This window comes from Triturus cristatus, chromosome 5_1, assembly GCF_964204655.1.
Source record: "Triturus cristatus chromosome 5_1, aTriCri1.1, whole genome shotgun sequence".
Taxonomy (NCBI): Eukaryota; Metazoa; Chordata; class Amphibia; order Caudata; family Salamandridae; genus Triturus; species Triturus cristatus.
Genome location: NC_140587.1, coordinates 961,169,498 through 961,187,175, shown reverse-complemented (window position 1 = coordinate 961,187,175; position 17,678 = coordinate 961,169,498). Strand labels below are relative to the sequence as shown.

The window sequence follows — 17,678 nt, the reverse complement described above, 5'->3', positions numbered from 1 at the left end:
ATGAATTTGCAAAACTAAGCACCCCACAGGGTCACTTCACTCAAACACCAATGTCCAGTAATGCAAAACTGTAAATAACAGACCAGGGATCTTTAGTGAGGGACATATTTTCATGAGTAAATAACAATCACACTGAGATACAACTTTGTTTCACTCAAGAATGGTTAAGACCCCTCAATGAATAGGTGATGCTCTCCACTAATAAGCAGCTCAAGAAAGTGGATTCCCATTCAATCCCCCAGAGGAATCCAGACAATATACCTCAAATGATAAAAGACGCGTTGTGCCCAAACACTACAGAAAATATATCTAACGGTCTCTATGACAAAATTATTGTAAATGAACAGAGGATACGAAAAAAAAAATCAAAACGTTAAATAACAAGCCTGCAAGGAGAAGGTTTAATTTTTTGCCAAGTGACCTTTCTGATTCTGAGAGCACCTCATAATGAAGGGAATCTTCCCTACACGCTTGTCATGATCTCTCCATTGTGGGCTTCTTCTGTCACCATTAATTGGCTGTGCAGAAGCAGCTGTCTAGGAGCGCGCCACGCACATGAACTAAACTGATGGATCGCCCTGGTGAAAAGGCCGCCTGATGTTAGGGGACGAGGGTAAAAACCACGTTATTTCTGTTGTCCCTATATTCTGTTTATTTACTCATAGCTTGACCGTCACACAAAATCTATGGTCTTTTAAAATAAATTTGAAAGCAAAGATGCACGTGTACAGCAGAGGGTATGGTCTTAAAAAAAATACACGCGTTTACAAATGCAATAGGTTTCGCCTTGTCGAGCCTTTTAACCAAAACCCGGGTGAAGACAAAGACATTCGTCTTGGGTTTTGGAGAGGTTAGCTAAGGATGCATCTCCAGTATGCCAGGGCGTTTCCAGAGCTGACCATTTTTGTGCCAGTGCCTGCATATTGCTAAGGTTTAAAATTATAGTGCAAGTGCTAGCATTTTCCCAGAAATTACTGCTATTTTTGGTATTTTACCAGTAATTTTTACCATAGTGCCACGCCCAGCATGCAGCCAGGAACTGCCACCAATGATCCAGGTCCATACTTTTACCAGGAATTACTACCTTTGTGTGCGTTTACTGGGATTAGCACCATTGTGGCAAGTCCGGCAGTGGCGGCCAACATGACTCGTAGTTGGCAGGGGCAGGTTGGGGGGGTCGTGAGGTTGCGCTGTGTAAAACAAACACAAATTATACACTTACCTTGCCGCCGGGTCTCTCTTCACGGGACAGAAAGCCAGGATTCAGGAAGAACAGCCAGGTTCCCCTGACTAATCACAATGCTGCAATGCAGCGTTGCGAGTGGTAAGCACTTGGGCTCCCCTGACAAATCACAACACTGCAATACAGCGTTGTGATTGGTTTTGAGCGTCTTGGTTCAATGGTCAAACAGGGAATGGGGGCCTGGGCTTGTTCTCTACGCAGGCTGTAATTCAGTCTGCATGGGGAACGGGGAAAATGCGCATGACTGGTTTGGGCGGCTGAGAGGGCCGACCAAACAGTCATTGCACACTTAGAGTGGGCAAACCACTCATCCCCTGCCCTGCAAAGAGAGAAGCTCACCCACCTGCCCACAAAGGAAATATAAAATGATAATAGCTCAAAGTTATTATCATTTTATATTTCCTTATCTTTACACTGCTCAAAAGCAGTGAGGTGACGCCCCTCCGCCATAGCTGAGGAGCCGCCACTGAAGGCCAGTATTATCAGGAAATACCAACATTGGGACACAGTGAGCATGTTGGTGGGGATTATCAACATAGTGTCAGGGCCAGCATATTTCCAGGAAGAAGCACCATTGTGCTAGGTGTAGCAGTATACCAGGAGTTACCACCACTGTGCCGGGATCAGCTTGCCTCTACTTCCATCCATCTCTGCTCTAGAACATTTTTGACCACCCCTTCAGACCCTTGCTCAGGGCATTGCCACTCAGGATGTCATCCATGCTGGTGCAACAGGAGTCATGTGGCCTAGTGTTTTGGCTACCACGTGAGTGCGCCCAGCTGTGATGTCCACTCCCCCATCACCAGTACAGCCAATCCTGTCTCAATGAGGGCATCCCATAAGCCGGGACAGTATGGCCAGGTGCCTGGTTTTCCTCCCTACTGATGAGAGCAAGTCTATGCTTGGGCTTTGCTCTTGACCTATGTTTCTCTACTTGGGTTCTGCTCTTCACCTGTGTTCCTGGCTCTCCAGATGAGAGAGCCTTCAAGCCGATCGTTAAATTAATCTTCTCAGACGTTTTCTGCTTGTGGTGAATCTTGGAACTTGTTCTGTAGCATCACGACAAATAATTTCCTTGAATGTTTAGAATTATTCGACCTCATCGAGCAATATCTTCAGAGATCTCAGCTTAGTGTTTATTTAGGGAGAGTTAGATTTATTTGCTTTGAGTTTGAAACTATTGTTGGATTCTAGAACAGCCCCATTCCAATACAAATGCGGCATGAGCCTATTTCTATTTGGTGTTACAACAAACAAATGATGGACGGAATGCTGACAATGCAGACATTCTCCCCCAGTCAAGAGATCTGGGTTAAATCCATCGTTCTTTTGCCCACTACGCCACCCCAGTTTAGACATGGCCATATGCAAATCAGTCTTGACCCTGTGCCTCATGGGAACAGTCCAGCCCGAACTGCCAAGCCATGTCTTCCCTGGACCAGAATCAAGCATCCTAGGACCGGTTTCTGGCTATCAGCCGTCATCAGCCAGGATAGCTTGACTCCAGTGGCGTAGTGAGCACGGGTCCCACGTCTGGGAATACCCATCCCACTTAGGGCGAAAAGCGTTACAACAAACAAATGATGGACGGAATGCTGACAATGCAGACATTCTCCCCCAGTCAAGAGATCTGGGTTAAATCCATCGTTCTTTTGCCCACTACGCCACCCCAGTTTAGACATGGCCATATGCAAATCAGTCTTGACCCTGTGCCTCATGGGAACAGTCCAGCCCGAACTGCCAAGCCATGTCTTCCCTGGACCAGAATCAAGCATCCTAGGACCGGTTTCTGGCTATCAGCCGTCATCAGCCAGGATAGCTTGACTCCAGTGGCGTAGTGAGCACGGGTCCCACGTCTGGGAATACCCATCCCACTTAGGGCGAAAAGCGTTACAACAAACAAATGATGGACGGAATGCTGACAATGCAGACATTCTCCCCCAGTCAAGAGATCTGGGTTAAATCCATCGTTCTTTTGCCCACTACGCCACCCCAGTTTAGACATGGCCATATGCAAATCAGTCTTGACCCTGTGCCTCATGGGAACAGTCCAGCCCGAACTGCCAAGCCATGTCTTCCCTGGACCAGAATCAAGCATCCTAGGACCGGTTTCTGGCTATCAGCCGTCATCAGCCAGGATAGCTTGACTCCAGTGGCGTAGTGAGCACGGGTCCCACGTCTGGGAATACCCATCCCACTTAGGGCGAAAAGCGTTACAACAAACAAATGATGGACGGAATGCTGACAATGCAGACATTCTCCCCCAGTCAAGAGATCTGGGTTAAATCCATCGTTCTTTTGCCCACTACGCCACCCCAGTTTAGACATGGCCATATGCAAATCAGTCTTGACCCTGTGCCTCATGGGAACAGTCCAGCCCGAACTGCCAAGCCATGTCTTCCCTGGACCAGAATCAAGCATCCTAGGACCGGTTTCTGGCTATCAGCCGTCATCAGCCAGGATAGCTTGACTCCAGTGGCGTAGTGAGCACGGGTCCCACGTCTGGGAATACCCATCCCACTTAGGGCGAAAAGCGTTACAACAAACAAATGATGGACGGAATGCTGACAATGCAGACATTCTCCCCCAGTCAAGAGATCTGGGTTAAATCCATCGTTCTTTTGCCCACTACGCCACCCCAGTTAAGACATGGCCATATGCAAATCAGTCTTGACCCTGTGCCTCATGGGAACAGTCCAGCCCGAACTGCCAAGCCATGTCTTCCCTGGACCAGAATCAAGCATCCTAGGACCGGTTTCTGGCTATCAGCCGTCATCAGCCAGGATAGCTTGACTCCAGTGGCGTAGTGAGCACGGGTCCCACGTCTGGGAATACCCATCCCACTTGGGGCGAAAAGCGTTACAACAAACAAATGATGGACGGAATGCTGACAATGCAGACATTCTCCCCCAGTCAAGAGATCTGGGTTAAATCCATTGTTCTTTTGCCCACTACGCCACCCCAGTTTAGACATGGCCATATGCAAATCAGTCTTGACCCTGTACCTCATGGGAACAGTCCAGCCCGAACTGCCAAGCCATGTCTTCCCTGGACCAGAATCAAGCATCCTAGGACCGGTTTCTGGCTATCAGCCGTCATCAGCCAGGATAGCTTGACTCCAGTGGCGTAGTGAGCACGGGTCCCACGTCTGGGAATACCCATCCCACTAAGGGCGAAAAGCGTTACAACAAACAAATGATGGACGGAATGCTGACAATGCAGACATTCTCCCCCAGTCAAGAGATCTGGGTTAAATCCATTGTTCTTTTGCCCACTACGCCACCCCAGTTTAGACATGGCCATATGCAAATCAGTCTTGACCCTGTGCCTCATGGGAACAGTCCAGCCCGAACTGCCAAGCCATGTCTTCCCTGGACCAGAATCAAGCATCCTAGGACCGGTTTCTGGCTATCAGCCGTCATCAGCCAGGATAGCTTGACTCCAGTGGCGTAGTGAGCACGGGTCCCACGTCTGGGAATACCCATCCCACTTAGGGCGAAAAGCGTTACAACAAACAAATGATGGACGGAATGCTGACAATGCAGACATTCTCCCCCAGTCAAGAGATCTGGGTTAAATCCATCGTTCTTTTGCCCACTACGCCACCCCAGTTTAGACATGGCCATATGCAAATCAGTCTTGACCCTGTGCCTCATGGGAACAGTCCAGCCCGAACTGCCAAGCCATGTCTTCCCTGGACCAGAATCAAGCATCCTAGGACCGGTTTCTGGCTATCAGCCGTCATCAGCCAGGATAGCTTGACTCCAGTGGCGTAGTGAGCACGGGTCCCACGTCTGGGAATACCCATCCCACTTAGGGCGAAAAGCGTTACAACAAACAAATGATGGACGGAATGCTGACAATGCAGACATTCTCCCCCAGTCAAGAGATCTGGGTTAAATCCATCGTTCTTTTGCCCACTACGCCACCCCAGTTTAGACATGGCCATATGCAAATCAGTCTTGACCCTGTGCCTCATGGGAACAGTCCAGCCCGAACTGCCAAGCCATGTCTTCCCTGGACCAGAATCAAGCATCCTAGGACCGGTTTCTGGCTATCAGCCGTCATCAGCCAGGATAGCTTGACTCCAGTGGCGTAGTGAGCACGGGTCCCACGTCTGGGAAAACCCATCCCACTTAGGGCGAAAACTGGGGGAGAATGTCTGCATTGTCAGCATTCCGTCCATCATTTGTTTGTTGTAACGCTTTTCGCCCTAAGTGGGATGGGTATTCCCAGACGTGGGACCCGTGCTCACTGCGCCACTGGAGTCAAGCTATCCTGGCTGATGACGGCTGATAGCCAGAAACCGGTCCTAGGATGCTTGATTCCGGTCCAGGGAAGACATGGCTTGGCAGTTCGGGCTGGACTGTTCCCATGAGGCACAGGGTCAAGACTGATTTGCATATGGCCATGTCTAAACTGGGGTGGCGTAGTGGGCAAAAGAACGATGGATTTAACCCAGATCTCTTGACTGGGGGAGAATGTCTGCATTGTCAGCATTCCGTCCATCATTTGTTTGTTGTAATGTATTTCTATTTGGTGACTCAAGTTTTGAAGATTTAACAATTGTGTATACGAAATCGGAACAGGAAATTAATTTGTCTTTAGCAAGATAAATGTACAGTGCAATTTATACATTGATTGTGCACTATAATCAACCTGTTGCTCGAGGGATACTTTGCGATTTTTTCAGTTTCTGCAGAATGTTACTATTCTTGTGTAACCCATGTAAAAGAAGAAACTTCATGCCATCAGTATTGACGCAAGAGCAGAGACCAACAGTAGTCATGTTTTCTTTTAGAATATAAGAGACATCAATTGTGGGAGACACCATAACTTTCAAGAGAGCCTCTATTGGACAAAACGAGTGGTGTGACTAAAATCAGATGATGTTGTGTGGGAAACTGCGATTTTGATTGTGGGACGGGCGGTGTGGAAGTGAAAATCCTTTTCAAGCAACAACCACAATCCATGTCAGGGTGAACCACAAGTCACTAAATAAACCTGTGCTTAACCCTTTGACAGTTTGGCATCAAAGCAGTCAGGCTGAACTTAGAGCCAATGTGTAAAGTATTTATGCAGCATACAAACAACAATACATTAAGAACAAAACACAAGAAAAATCCCACACCCGTCTAGAAAAATAGAGTAAACTTTAATAAATAAGAGGACACCAAACTGACAAAAGCACAGTTAGTATAACAGGAGCTATGAATATTTAAAGTTTAAAATTAAAAATAGTGCCTAAAAGACAAAGCACCAAACGTGGGTATCTGGTCACACGAGACCAGGACAAAGGCGAAAGTGAAGGCTGAACGTGATGGAGAATGATTTGGCTACTCGAAGTGGGTAGGGCCTGGTCTCTGCTTAACTTCAGACTTAGGAGAAATGTTACAGAAAAATGACTGAAAAAGGAAAGTTCTGAGGGGCAAGGCATCTGGCAGTACCCGAGGAAGCGACGTTGTCATCATCGAGGAGCTGCTGGATGATGTTGCGACAAAAATATCTTCTTTCAGACTTTGTCACCATTTTAGAAGTCGAAGATTTCCAGCAGGACGAAGCTGCAGATTTGCTGCTGCAGAAAAGAACGTAGAGGGAGCACAGCAAATTCAAGCTGACTGGTGATGCTATTTGGCAGGATTTGCGAGCAGGTAGGTCCAGGTCTCCTGTTGGTTTTCAGAGCACTTCTGGGCAGAATCTTTATTAAGTCCCAAGTTTTGGATATTGGCAAATTTAGCATAACTTCCAAGGGTCCAGAAGTGGATGGGTATCACGTCGAGGGTAGGACTCACTTCTGGCAGGGTCCAGGTGCAGGGTTAATTAAAGTTGTTGGAGCTCATTATATCCCTGTAGCTCTGAACAGGAGGCCACCAACAAGCCCTTGTAGTCACTCCGAAAGTCCTAGATTCAAGCAAAGAAGCAGGTCTTAAGCAGCAGGACAGTCCTCTGGGGGCACAGGACAGGCTTCAGGCAGCAGGCAGTCCACTGAGAGTCCTTGTAGGCCCAGAAGTGAACTGAAGAGTGAGTTGAGGGTCCTATTTTTATACCTGGTGCCAGCTTTGAAGTGGAAGAAACTTCTGGAGTTTTACCCTCAAATATGTTTTTGGAATTTCCTAGCTCTCTGCCTCCATCCCAAGATGTCTGGGGTGTCAAAAAAAAGTGTGAATTTCTTTGTGAGTGTGCTGAGGCAGTTCCTTTGAAATGTAAGCAGGGCTATGCCCAGCTCTGCCCCTCCAATTGAATCAACACCCAGTCCCCAATTGTTGCACTGCCTGGGAGGAATACACAAAGGCCAACTGCACCTAATCATGTGACCCAGGACACAGGCTGCAGGCATCAAATGTCAGAAGCCCGAAAATCCTTCACAGAAGCAGAATGACAACAGTTCCCAATGCCTCTCTCAATACACTCCACCAAATCGATTACGTGAGTTGGCTGGAGAGTACCAAACGGGGATGGGGATAAGGAGAGACTGCCTGGTCCTCTTTGGTCCCCTCCCTTCATGCTTTTTACTTCCACTCTTCTGGGTGGCTTATGTAGTCTCTATGCACTCTTTTGTTGTTGCGATAAGTAGACTAAAAAGAACATAAAACACATATATTCAGATTTTTCTAACTACTGCTTTAACTTAACCCAAGTGTTTGCATTTGTTTAAGTTTATGTACCCAGAGTGGACCAGGATAGTGCCCCTCTTCTATGGTAGTACATGCCTTTCTCAAATCTGTGCAAGCTTAGTAGATTATATCTTCTTTTTTCTCTCATCAATTTCAGGAATTAAGGAAAACAACAAGTCTAGGAGAGATTTCTGTTTTTGTACAACAGGCAAGTCACTACTTATTTGCTTACTGTTATTTGCATATTTATTTTTAATTACGCAAACACATTTTTAACACTGTATTTTTCTACCTTAAATATAACAGATACACTTAGCTTGTAGCAAGGAGCTGTAGACACAATGCAGCAGTAAGGAGTTTGAAAAATGACAGAAACACTTTGGCTTCACGAAGAGCTCAGGAAGCTCCGGAACTCACATTTCCTATAGACAACTGCACAAAAGCTTCTGGTAGCTCCAGAATCGATCATCCCGGAAATTTCAGATAAGGCGTTTTCCAGAAACGTGTCATTGTTAGTAATAAATGAGGGGATGAAGACTGCATTGCATTAGCCAACTTATCGGTCTTTGAAGTTGTTTTCTTGGTTGCACTCATCAACCAACTCCTCCTACTGATGGTACAGCCAGCTTGAAGCAAGGAGCTGTAGACACGATGCAGCAGTGAGGAGTTTGAAAAACGATTGGAAACACTACTCACCTGTGGCTTCAAGAAGAGCTCAGGAAGCACTGGAACTCACTTCTATAGACAGCTGCACAGCGGAGACACTAATCTCCATTCCGGAAATATCGGCTCCCTTTTTTACACAGTTGCAAAGCAGAGACACTAATCTCAATTCAGGAACTATTAGAGATTTATTTATACAAACACTTCAGATATTCACAACCATACGCACTACAAATGCTATTTGAAAAAAAGGTAAATGCCTATTAGAAACAAATGCCTAACTCAAGACTGCCAAATAGTTTGTTATTTCTGAACTTGAAGTTATTCCAAGGAAGGAATGCTTTGTGTGTTTGGCAGCTGCTGAGTTGAGACACTAGTCACAACTCAGACACTGCTCCTTTACAACAAGAAAAACTATAGAAAATAGGTGGGGAACTAGGAACTGCCCACAACCAAACAAAGAGACTCCATAAAGGTACACTAGTCTCCAGCAGCACAACATAGATAATCTCTAAACGCGAAAGAAACTAAACGACACCCACACACAACGTTTCTACCCTCACTAAACTAACACGACGGAACTTCAAATAATTCTTCCTACCATGTAAATTGCATCAGTGAAGCGCGCAGAGTGGAATTCTTGCATCACGATCATTCCACTCTAAGCTTCAGAGGGAAACCCTAGCAACACTAGACTGGGGTTCTTCAATGTGCACTTTAGCAGCCATGTTGGAGTTCCTCGTACTCCACTTCATTCTCCAGTTATTTGATATAACCCCTCTTGTAGTGTAAGGAGTTCCATGAAAAAGGGTTGCATAAACTGTTTTAGCCCAGAGTCTTACAGGCACATGCATCAAACCTTTTTGCGATCGCAAAGGGTGCGAATCGCAAAAATAGGCCGTTTGCGATCGCAAAAGTCAGTGTTGAAATGCATCAACTGTATATTTGCGAAAATCCATTTTTTCGCAAATATAAGGAATCGCAAAACATTCTGCGAATCAAATAGCGAATCGGTATTAGCGTGTCCCAATTACCGAATCGCAAACAACGAATCGCAAAATGTATGCATGACAAATCGCAAATAGCGATTTCCATGAAAATCGCAAATTAGCGATCGCTAAATAAGAAGGATCACAACCAGGTGGTAATCATGAGTGCAAATCACAGACAGGTGAAAACCAACTGAAACCCATTTAAACACACCCAGAATGAGCCAGCACTGTTCACAATGGCAGGGATTTACCTGATGGCGAGGAGGATGAGGCTGCAGGCTGCCGCACAGAGACGGAGGCGAATGAATGAGCGCATCTTCAGAGTCCGCATAACTTTGCTAGGCCAGCAAGAGGATGAGATATACGACAAGTATAGGCTCAATGCAGCAATGATCCATGACCTAATCAATGAATTGGACCCCATAATGCAACGACAGACACGTAGGACCAATGCCATCCCAACGCATGTGCAGGTCCTATGTTGCCTACACCTTCTGGCGTCAGGCAGTTTTCAGGGGGTCATTGCTGTTGCGGGAGGTGTGTCACAAAGCGCACTTTCAAGAATATTGAAAGCATTCCTTGATGCCATGATGGCCGTGATCGGGTCTCATATCAAGTTCCCTACCACCGCGCTTGACCTTGCAAAAACCAAACAGGAGTTCTACCAGATAGCTCGTTTCCCACATGTTTTGGGTTGTATTGATTGCACCCACGTTGCAATATGTCCCCCTGCAACACAGGAATATATATATAGAAATAGGAAATCTTACCATTCCCTCAATATTCAGGTTGTTTGCAATGCCAAAAACATTATCACTGACATTGTTGCGCAATTTCCAGGGAGTGCACATGACTCTTATATCTTCAGGCAAAGTGGCATACACACCCGTCTTGTCAGGGGAGAATTTGGAGAGGGACATCTGCTTGGTAAATATGTGTTATAGTTTATCACTGTCATTGTACGTATGTCAATGTGAAGCTGCCACTGACTCTTTGCTCCATTACATGTAGGTGACAGCGCATACGCCTTGCGTAATTACCTAATGACGCCTTACCTCAATCCCACAACTGCCAATCAACAGAGGTACAATGCAGCACATATTTCGACAAGGAACATCATAGAGCGCACATTTGGGCTGTTGAAGAGCCGATTCAGATGTCTACATAAGACCGGTGGAGCACTGAAGTACAACCCTGAACAATGCTGCAAGATAGTAGCGGCATGTGCCATGCTGCACAACATAGCGACAAGGGGAGGAATGGACATCGAGGTGTCTGACAGCGATTCGGAGGATGGGAACCAGCAAGTGCCACAACACCATGCAGCACAAGGGGCAGGCGCAGCAGAAGGGCGTAGGAGAAGATTTGACATCACACAAAATTATTTCTGAGGTGAGTAATGATGACACAGAAACTGACTATTGCTATCAGAGTATTCTTTAATTAAATAAAATTGCCATGAGTGTTCAAGCACACTTGTAATCTGACCAGTCCAATGGACATAAGTGGTTTGCAAATGTCAATTCACTTGTCACTCTGTGAAAAGTCAAATCCAAATAAATGGTTACGTCACCATAGTGGAATGCACTTGTACATGCCAGTCTAGCGCTTTTTCCCACGAACACCCAGACGCCTGTCAGACCCAGCATTGTCATCCGTTATGTTGGAAGCGGCGGGGGTACTGCTGCGTGTGTTGCGTCTTCCTGCAGTGCGGACTGGAACTGCCACACTACTTAGGCTTGAGCCACCCTCACTACCCTCTTCGGGCGTGGAATTGTTGGCCGCAATTGTGGAAGCATTTAGCAAATCAACTGCATTGGTGACCTGGTCCAGTGCTTTAGCCACATCGCCGCTCCAATGGCACATTTCAGTTTGCATGGTCACAGACCTACGTGCCAGCAGTGCAGTTGTCGTGGCCAATCTATTGTTTGATTTAGCAAACATTTTCAATTGCAGCATTAGTTGACGATGCTGTCTCTTCTGGGATACATTTCCCTCATGCATCACCTTGCTCAGTTGCTGCACACTTTCTGACAGTACTGCTATGTTGCTAGCCATCTTGCCAACTTGCAATTGTACTAATCGTGTGTTTTTTGTCTGCAGGCGCTGCATACGGAGCATCTGTCCCTCAAGACCACCCCAGACATCACTTGGTTGCTCCTCCTGCTGTGTCCTGAGTGCTCTTCCTCTCCTACGCCGGGCTCTGTGATTAGTTCTGGGGACCTGTGGTTGTGTTTGTGTGATGGAAGTTGTCTGGCCATGGCTGCCACCTGGTGTTGCATCAGCCTCATCATCTTCACACTCCATGGTGACTAGGGATGGAACAGTAGCCCTGCGTGACTTTGTTGGACGTGAGGGATTTATTTGCACCACAGGTGTGTCCATCTGTTCACCTGCGCTGGTGTCCTGCATGTCTGGGGAATCGCTATCCACATCTTCTACACGTTGTGCATCTGTGAGGTGAAACAGTGCAACACTGTATTATTTCATGTCTGTGATATTAATTGCACAGTAATAAATTTCTGCCTTTGTAAATGATTTTATACTCTATTAAGCTTTTTTGGGTTGTTACTCTGAGATTTGACATTTTAACTGCTTGACCTGACTACATCTCCCATAATGCCCCTCACCTACTGAATGCATTGTGTACTGGATGTTCAGGGTCTGCACTTGGGCTGTGCTGTGGTCGAGTTCTACCTTTACATTTTGTAACACTAAGAAAACATACATTCATCTTACCTTCAGATGTGTTTGCTGCTCCGGACGTGTCCAGCTGGGTCACACCAACAACAGCTTCTGGCTGGATGGTGGATTCAATCAAGTCCTCCATGGGAGTGTTCCCAGTGTCTGTTGGTGTTCCCCCTCCTGTCTTCTTTGCCTCCTTCAGGCGGTCAGCTATGCGCACCTTAGCCCGACTGCGCAAGTCGTACCATCGTTTTTTGAGTTCTTCAATGGTGCGGTGTGTCACCCCAATGGCATTGACCCTGTTTTGGATCCGGAGCCAGATTTTCCTTTTCTCCTGCTCTGCCACTTTCAATGATGCCTTTCCAAACAGCTTGTCATGGCTGTGGACTACTCCCTCAATGAGGGTGTCAATTTCTTTTTCTGCAAATTTAATTTTGCGTTTCCTGCCTGTTTGGCTCTCCTCTGCTGTTTGTGAGGCTTCCATTTGATATCACAAGTTTTTCTTCTGTCTCTGTCACACTCCTGTTCTGCTCCCAGAGCCAGCTCCCTCCTCTCCCTGACACTGTGCACTGGAAATGAGGCTGGTGCTGCTCACTTCCTGGTTGTGATGTCATCAGGATGCATCAAAAAGCGACTTCGGTATTAGCGATTTCGCTAATTGCGAAATCGCTAATAGCGAGTTCGCAAATGCCGAAATCGCAATTTATTTAGCGATTTTTAGCGATTCGCAATATTCTCGCAATGTTTTTGTTGCATCGTGTTTTGCGAGTCTTTATTTGCGATTCCTTAAAATTCGCAAATAAGGACTCGCAAACTCTCTTTTTGATGCATGTGCCTGTTAGTGTCTTGGGAACAGTCCTGACACCAAATGGTCAGGACAAAAAAATGCCAAATTTCTAAAAGTGCCATTTTCAGAACTGTTAGTTAAAATTCGACTTTACCATTGAAGAGGATTATAAATTACAATTCTTTAGAGACCAAAACATGAACTTACTACCTTTTCCGAAACAAAAGTAATCACTTACTAAATGTAATAAGGCAACCCAATGTTATCCTATGGGAGATGTAGGCCTTACGTAGTTAAAATTATTTTGAGAGTTTTTTTTACTGGTTGGACATGTAAAACTTAAAAGTACATGTCGAACGTTTTAAATACACTGCATCCTGCCCTAAAGTCCATTTAGGGACTGCCTTAAGGGTGACATATGTATTAAAAAGGAAGATTTCAGCCTGTGAAATAGGTTATTTTGCCAAGTGGAATTGGCAGTTTAGAATTGCGCACAGACTGCAAAGGCAGGCCTGAGACGGGTTTTAGAGGACTATCTAAGTGGGTGGCACAATAGGTGCTGCAGGCCCACTAGAAGCATTTAATTTACATGCCTTGGGTATATGTAGGACCATTTAATTAGTAAATTCAATGTTTTAATTGGGCACAAGCCAATTTTTTCATGTTGAGGAATCCCAGGATGTTACCAGAGGGGGCCCTCAGACCATTCCTATACATCACAGCAACCCCACCCTCCTTCACTGCCAGTTCTATTCTCTATAAGTATGATATATTCTGAAAGCAATGCAAGTGATAACCCAGGACAGGTGATCACATCCAAAACTGCTTGTTATAGCAATTAAATTAAAACTCCATTCTCAAGACTAAAAAGGCAACAGCCATGGCCCTATTCAGTGAAATATTCAACAAAGTCAACATGAGTTTCTCTTTGTGGGTAATTACATTCAGATCTACGATAATGTTTGACAGGCCTGAGTCTGGAATGCACTGGTTCCTTGGCTGCAGACCAGAGGAAAGGGTCAACCCAATGTGAAGGTTCCACACAGATTGACTCAAAAAGGATAAGAAAGAACAAGTTGCTTACCTTCGGTAATGCATTATGTGGTAGAGACAATATCTAGCTGTAGATTCCTTACCTTTGAATTTACCAGGCATCCGGTTGGATCTGGAAACTTCTGCGTGAGCAGTACAATACCTCTTGCGTACACCGTCTGGTGGCTCAATTCGGCTCTACGGGACGTTGTCATCTATTTAGGCCCCATTAGGTGCACGCACGTCAGTACTCTTCACTTTTCCACGCCAGAATAGCAGAGCCATGGACTGACTCACTTGATTGTGTTATAACTAGGGATCTGTTAAGGGAGCAACCCTAGCCCTAACAAATGAGTATGCAGCACAGGGAGGCATAGGTGGGTCTGTAAGGAATGTGCAGCTAGATATGGTCTCTACCAGATAATGCGTTACTGAAGGTAAGTATTTTGTTCATCTGATAGAGGTTTCTAGCTGCAGATTCCTTACCTTTGAATAGATACCAAAGCCATACCATCCTGGCGGTGGGCTGCGGACAAATTTCTTACACTAAGAAGTCCTACATGACCGAACGGGCGAAATGCCCTTCCCTGTGGAGCCTGACTGTCCAGGCAGTAGTGTTTGGCAAACATGTGTAAAGACGTCCATGATGCTGCCTTGGAGATGTCAAGGGCTGGGATGTCCCGATCCAACACCGTGGTTGCAGCCTTCTCCCAGGTGGAATGGGCTTGTAATCATTCAGGGGGCTGCTTCTTAGCCAGTGTGTGGCAGCGAGAAATGATCCATTTCTGCCCTTTCCGACCTTTTTTAGCTACTACATAACCCACAAAGAGATGGTCGTCCACCCGGAACTCTTTTGTGCGGTCAAGGTAGAAGGACATCGCACTTTTTGGGTCCAGATGATGGGGACGCTCCTCTTCTTTAGAGTAATGCGGGGGAGCAAAAAAGGTGGGCAGTGTGATTGACTGACTTAGATGGAATGGGGTCACCACCTTCGGCAAGAATGAAGCCCGGGTGCAAAGCAGCACCTTATCTGCACAGAGCATCATAAAGGGAGTCTTGGATGACAATGCTGGCAACTCACTCACCCTCCGGGCAGATGTTACTGCCACTAGAAAGGCTGTCTTGATGGTAAACAGCCGGTGGGGACAATTATGCAGCTCAAAAGGAGCACACATTAGAAATTTGAGGACCAAATTAAGGTCCTATTGGGGCTTGACAAAGGGCATAGCTGGAAACATATGTAAAAGCCCTTTTAAGAATCTATTTCTAACAGGAGATAGTAGGTTGGTCTGGCAGCTGCAAGAAAACAGAGCTGAAAGATAACTCTGGAGAGTACACAACGCAGAGCCCTGCTGGGCAAGTGTAAGAATAAAAAGAAGGAGAGTAGATAAAGAATCAGACAGAAGTTCAACAGACCTTTCTGTATAATATTTTACAGACTTTTGCCAATGGCAGATGTATGCCGTTTTAGTGGAGGGCATCCTAGTTGCCAAAATAACCTCACATACCGCAAGAGGAAGGTCGAAAGCTATAAGCGGTCCCCGCTCAATCTCCACGCATTGTGAGAGTTGACAGGCACGGGCGGAGAGCACTCCCCTGCTGCTGAGTCAAAAGATCCTCCCAATGGGGCAGCCTGATCGGAGGATCGATGCTCATTTTCAGAAGCTCTGGATAACCGACTCTGCTTGCCCAGTCTGGAGCCACAAGAATGATTTGAGCAGGGTCATTCTTGATCTTCTTGAGAACCCAGGCAGGGATGTGGAATTCCTATGGCCCAACGCCCAGGACATATTGTTTGGGGTCAAGGGCAACACGTTTTCATGTGCATTGGTCCTTGGGACAAGTAGGCCCAACCCCCTGCAGCACAAACCCTTTGGCTGCCAGTTTGCAGTACAACCTTCTGGATCAGGGAAGGGCACTGTATGCAGTTAAGGTAATTTTTTTTTGTCTAGATGTTGATGCTGCTCAAACTAGCATTTATGGTTCATTAATTGAAAGCCTTTATCATTAGGGTGAGCGCTCTAAGTAAATGTTGTAAGCTTTGACTGCACTACTGACAGTGGTTCCAGTATAAAAATGTGTACACACATTTTCAAAGTTTAGCAATATGAGGTTATTTATAATGCTCCCAGAATGATCTCTAATTTGATGCAAACATTTGCAGAAGCTTGAAAGCAAGAATGATGATTATTTGCTTTCAAAATAAAATGTTCATATAAAAATGAAAGCAGGAAAAAAACATTTAGCTAAACAGTAAAATGTTGGGCACCATTTCTTTGCAGCATCATTTAGTAACATGTGTTGATGCATGCTAGTATTGCCCAAAAATATTCATAATGGAAAATCAGTGTTACCAGTTTTAATAAGATTATGGGAAACAAAAATAAACAAGCATTGGCAAAGCCAGTAGATCTAAAATTGGTGGTTAGCTTTTTAGTTTTGTCAATGTTTTGGCACGGTTTTTGTAAAACCTTATTGGTGTGGGAGCTGCCGGGCCCGCACCATTATAACAAACATTGAAAAAAGCAAAAATTGTTTTTGTTCTCAAAAAGCACGCACTGCCCCTGTAGTTACTGGCACTGAACAAAACTACTTTGTGTGCCGATATGCTCCTCGTGAAACAGCAGTATGTGGTCATTCACAGTGAAGCCAGCCGATACAGAGAGAGAGACAGACAGAATTTAATAAATGCAAAAGGTTATGGTCAACGACAGACCAAATAAGGGGCCCAATTATTAAAGAAAGTCTCATAAGTGCACCCATGGTATATATCCTTGCATTCAGTGCAGCTATAAGGCTTTCGTGAATTCCCAAGAATTTACAGAAGTAGGACAAGAAATAGTACTTCTAGAAAATATTTGTGAACTGCATTTTAGCATGAGCAAATGTGCATGTGTAGATTTGCTCATGTGAAAATCTGAGTCTTTGCAAGTTCACTTTCTCTCCAACCACTTTTTCCCAACTCTGGAAGAAGGTTGATGTCTGCCATTGGCAGGAGTACATTTTCCTGTATGGAAAAAGATTAGAGAAGAGTTGTTGAAAATCCTTACACCATGCAAGTTAGTAGGTTTGCACAGACTCAAAAGAGCATTCTAACCCTGGAACTATTGCTTACAACTACCTTCTGCCCCAGTATGTAGATCTGCGGAAACGTGGCAATATAAGGAGAATGCAAGTATTCAAACACTACTTTGGTATGAGCCCTGGCATAGTCAGAGAGGCCTAAACAGAGCTCTTATGAAATGAGATTACTGCCATAATTTGTCGCCGCACTACATGGCACCAAGGGGACAAGTGGATTTTGTTACAGGACGAATAGATTTATGAAGCAATCTGACCCATGAACAAGTAGATATTTTATTAAATTCCACACCCTCTGCCTGGGCAGAAGTGGTTTGGGCGTCAAGGTGTACAGTAGGCCTGAGCTCCACTCTCGACCAAAAGTGTCGCTGAGCGATAGCCACCTTGGAAACAGATCTAACCAAGGCCACTGCTGAAAGAGACCCTGTGCCACCTCTGACTGAAGATGACATTCATAATCCACTATGCATAGACAGCTGGGTTAGTGTGCCCTGGCACGTCCTTGGACAAATTGAAAGTCTGCGCAGAACAGTGGCTGGGGTGCGGTTGGTGTGGTTGAAAACCCCATCTGTTGTCATGAA

General features: G+C 45.6%; 1 protein-coding gene and 1 long non-coding RNA gene across 2 annotated transcripts in view; one reads left to right on the top strand and one right to left on the bottom strand.

Moving 5' to 3' along the window:
- Positions 1–17,678, bottom strand: part of NDUFS6 (NADH:ubiquinone oxidoreductase subunit S6) — a 119,909-nt gene that overhangs the window by 22,484 nt on the left and 79,747 nt on the right. The gene's annotated exons all lie outside the window — the stretch shown is intronic.
- LOC146832730 (uncharacterized) lies at positions 10,522–12,050 on the top strand. Its single transcript, XR_014961326.1, has 2 exons — positions 10,522–10,904; positions 11,616–12,050. It is a non-coding gene; the product is annotated as an uncharacterized LOC146832730 (long non-coding RNA).